This window comes from Bacillus rossius, unplaced genomic scaffold, assembly GCF_032445375.1.
Source record: "Bacillus rossius redtenbacheri isolate Brsri unplaced genomic scaffold, Brsri_v3 Brsri_v3_scf54, whole genome shotgun sequence".
NCBI classification, from domain to species: Eukaryota; Metazoa; Arthropoda; class Insecta; order Phasmatodea; family Bacillidae; genus Bacillus; species Bacillus rossius.
The window spans coordinates 180001-185000 of NW_026962744.1; the positions used below are offsets into that span (position 1 = coordinate 180001).

Sequence of the window (5000 nt, forward strand, 5' to 3'; positions counted from 1 at the left end):
ATTTAATTTAGTTAGATCATATATCAATATTAATGGCAAAGACCAGTTGCATCGATTCACTTTGAAAATAATTCCATTTGTGCTAAAACTGGACACAGTAAAAAAAAAAAAAAAAAAAAAAAATATATATATACACACACACACACACACATAATTCGAATTCATATTATGCTTAACTGCGTTTGAATTTGCAATCATGCACAAGATGTTTTGTACTTCGAAGTAAAAACAACATAATGTACTATTTAACTACCCACAGTACAAATGGATCCAAAAAAAAAGTGAATTTTCATGCAGACGAAAATGCTTACATTTATTCTATTTATATTAAGTACCCATTACTAACAGCTTATACTGGGTGGAATACAACAGTTGACATGATTTTACTTATATGGCAATTTAATATTTAACCAAAATTAATGGTAAACTAATATTTTAAAGTGTCATTTATGGCCCCTTACCTTCAGCATGTTTGCTTCCTTGCACACAAACGAGGACAAACACATCACCCAACTGAAAAAAAAAAAAAAAATTTCACTTGCATCACAAATAATTTAAAATTTTTCACCACATGAAGTAAATATTTCGCAATAAAAAAAAATATAGCCCTAGGACTCGTGTGCACACCTTTTCTTCCCCACATCGCACACGCAAACAAAACTTCCAAATTATTACAAAATCACTCGATTATTATACATACATAAACACACATGTATTTTCCGAATAAGTGAGAAATGCAGGCCGATGAAAGTCAAATTTCGTTTCGGAAATTAAATCTCGCACAACTACCGACACATAACCAAACTTGCGTACATTTACATAGCATTAACCCTCTAAATAATAAACAAATGAAAGCAGAAAAAACAACATCGCTACCCACCGCGCGCGCTCCTGGCGGCGGGAGTAGGAACTACTTTGCACACAGACCGACATAGCCCCCTGCCAAAAACAGTAAAATAAATAATATATATAAGTCTTTTGGCGGGAAAAAATTTCTCAACCGCCTGGGAGCACCCTAGTGTGTGCCTGTCTTTAGGTTATGTTACTTTTAACTTCATTTTCTACAGGCAGACGCGAGGGTGCTCGCCCATTATTTTTATTTTTTTAAATTCTTTCCTACCTTTGGTGTGCCATGCAAGAATTTATCGTCAAAATGGCGGCCCCGAGTGCAAATTTCTCGTCTGCACTGCTGGCTGGATGATTATGTGATGTTTTGAAGGAGGGTGTTTTTTTTTTTGTTTGGATTTTGTGTGAGGGGGGGAGGGGGCTGGGCTAGCTTTTTTTTTTTTTTAAATTTTCTAAACATTCATCTCTTATGTAACAGTGTTCAGCATTAAAAAATTTAAAAGAAGAGGCACTTACTCATCAATTTCAAAACAGCCTATGAAGAAAAATAAAAAAAATTTAAATTCATTCCAGTTTTATACATTCATGATTTGATCACATGTATAACTTTTCTTTTTTATTACCTTATTTAATTTTATTATTATTACTACTATTGCTGCTACAACCTAGAAGATACCTCAGTGATACTAATACCTGCTGGTAAAGTTAAAGGTTTCACCTTTCTTTCTTTAAACATATCACAATACCTTTCTTGAGTTAAATATTATCTAATGGCTTTAAGAAGTTATGGTAATGTTCATCAGTTATAGAGTGTGGGTTTGTGTGTGTGTGTGAGAGTGTATTTTGAAGAGGGCTTTGGTGGTTGGGATGGTGAGGGTGGTGGGTGTTGTGTGTGGGGAGGGGGGGGGGGGGGGGGGGGAAGTAAAAGAGTGTTCATTACACGATTTCTCCTGTTGTTTGTAACAATCACACCTGGTATAGCTATTTCGAGTGGCAAATACAAACTGCAAAAAAAAAACATCTATATCATTGCCAACGGCCATATCACGATGAACACACCGGTTCTCGTCCGATCACCGAAGTTAAGCATCGTCGAGCGTGGTTAGTACTTAGATGGGTGACCGCTTGGGAACACCACGTGCCGTTGGCACTACTATTTTGCACCCTACAGAAAAAAATTTTTTTTTAAAAATTTCAATTTTAAATTTTTTTTTCCCCCACAATCACCACATTTCCCCCCCCCCCCCCCCTAACACACACACACACACACACTCACTCTCTATCAATCAATCAATCAATCAATCAATCAATCAATCAATCAATCACTCACTCACTCACCCACCCAGCAGCAGCTGTGAATCTTTGCATGTGTATACCTCATACAAAATTCAAAGTGAAAAAATAAATAGATAAGTGTATATGTATGTATGTATGTATGTATGTATGTATGTATGTATGTATGTATGTATGTATGTATGTATGTATGTATGTATATATGTATATATATATATATATATATATATATATATATATATATATATATATAAACACACACACACACACCTATTTTGAAGTTTCTCTGTTTCAGTGGGCAGTTATGTATAATAATGAGAGATTCAAAAAGACGTTGATAACAATGTCATCAATGCCTGTTTAGTGTGCTCATTTGTTGGATGGTCGGCAGCAATACTAGAGGTGGTACAGCTGTAACCTGTAAAATTGTACCTGCAATGTGTTGTGTATGGAAAAAAATAAAAATTATATCATCTAAATTTTTGTTATCCAACAATAACCTTCCCATCAATGCATGATGTCACAGTAGCCATAGCTCTACTCTTTCTGCCATATAACATTGGGGGAAAAAAAAAAAAAAGGAGCTATTAGAATAATAACAAAAGATAAAAAATCATCTAACTGCAGACCAAAATTCAAAAAACTTAAAGTCCTGACTGCCATAAATGAATACGTTCTAGAAACTTTTTATTCATTCTTAAGAAAAAGAAGAAAAAAAAAATTATTATTTTTTTTTTTTTTTTTTTTTTTTAGATATTCGCACATAGGTATAACACCAGAAATGCTAGTAAATTGAGGATAGTTGAACATAACACTAGGCGATTTGAAAATGGACTAAATTACTTGGGAGTAAAACTTTACAACTTAATATCACAGAAAATAACTAAAACAATTTACCAGTATTAAAAAAAAAAACAGTAAAAAAAATTCTTCTAGAATATCCTACCTACCCTCTGAAGCTATTCTTTAATTTGATTGATAATAGAGAAATTGAACTGTTAATTTGTTGAATGGACTTGTGATAACAGCTGCTTCATGTTTTGCATAAAGTTAAATTGTGTAACATGTTATGTATTTTTTTTTTTTGAAATTTTTTTTCTTGGTAACTTGCATCATGTAAATATTAATTGTCTGCACATACATGTTCTATATCCCGGAGCCTTGACTCCACGTGGGATCAACAGAACAAAAATACAAAAAAAAAAAAAAAATCCAGCTCACTAATCTAGGTGCATTTTGCTAACAATATTTGGAATATATATATATATTTTTTTTTGTGTAACATGCAAATTCTGTATTATTCTGCACACATTATTTATAATCTTCTATCATTTTCTTAGATAATAACTATTAATTCATAAAATAGATTGTGTGTGCATAACCTCCTGGAAACATTTGCACTTACCTCCTACTTTACTTTTTCATTTAAGCAATCCTATTCGCATGTATACACTTAGGTTGCAGCATCGAAATTGTGTAAAATTCAAAGTGTGTATTGCCTGAAAAAAAAAAAAAAAAAAAAAAAGACATACCAAATATTTGCATACAGCGACACACTACATATTTGCACACAGTGGAGTTTTGCGGTAATTAACCTAGCACAATTTACCACACGCAATCACACGCCCGCGATGAGATAACACACTCGCTGTTTTCCTGTTGACCGGCACGAGGAGTAAGAAAAATTGATATTTACACGAGCACACACTCCCACACTAGTCACAACGTCGGTCATCAAGTTGTGTTGAAAATTCCTGTAGCCTCTGTTTTCCCAAATGATTTCACTTAAAATTTCATTTAACAAGACCATAAACAAATTTACAATACTAATTTCTTAAACAAACACTTCAGCGAACAAGTGACTGTCGCATTCATTACAAAGCTTACAACTTAACAGATGTTTCCGATGTGAAATAAAATAAGAAAATGTTTTACAACCAACCTAGAACATTTAGTCAAAACGTTTTTGTCCTGGTTTATGATTATTTTCCGTGACATGAATGTTTCAAAACTAATAAAAATACGAATGCAGCCAAATATAATGAAGTTAGCACATAAAAGACGACTTAAAATATTTCATTTTTCGAGAATTGGCAGAGCAAGAACGCACAGGTCCAACGGAAATTTCTTTAAAGATAAACGACCATCGGACAAAAACACCCCCTCCCCTCATCCTCAAAAATACGTGAATAATATACTTTTTCAATTATATTTTTATCGTTTTTTTTTTTTTTTTTTTAATATACTCATTAAAACTTCAAAATAAGCAGGTACTCGTGTGTTTTTCTCTCTACAATGTACCTGATCTCGGTGCGTAAACCTACATCATTTAGAGATGGAATTAATGTACACATACAAGTAAAATTTTGTTCCATTGTAAAATTGAGAGAAAGAAGGTTTTCCAAACGCATTAAGTATGGAGACTTTAAATAAGATTACGAGCTTATAAATGTTTGCAACGAAATAAAGTGACCATGTATCTGCAATTTCAAAAATATTTTTGCTCTGCTAACCTCACATGCAAGCAAGTAAAAATAACCTCACAACTTACTTACCTCTCTCAATTTCGCAGTACCAAAACATAGAAGGGATAAATAGGATAGTTTTTATTCGAAATCCTGCAAGAGTTTTAATTTTTATTAAAATATTTCTCCAATGTAGCATGTGTGTGGAATACTTCATCAGCAACTTGCATCTGCACCTTGAGTGAATTGAAGGGCAGCCAGTTTTAAAAGCTAAACAGAAACTGCACTCTTGAGAATGCATCAGATCCAAGTGAAATGCTTGTTGTGTGTACAGTTAAAAGTTTTATTATTCACACAATGAAAATGTAAACAAAATTTACTCACAATAATAATCAC

The 5000-nt window shown here is 33.0% G+C and overlaps 1 non-coding gene across 1 annotated transcript; it reads left to right on the plus strand.

Moving 5' to 3' along the window:
• Positions 1-1877: 1877 nt before the first annotated feature.
• Positions 1878-1996, plus strand: LOC134545043 (5S ribosomal RNA). The gene has a single exon (XR_010078220.1). It is a non-coding gene; the product is annotated as a 5S ribosomal RNA (ribosomal RNA).
• Positions 1997-5000: the final 3004 nt, after the last annotated feature.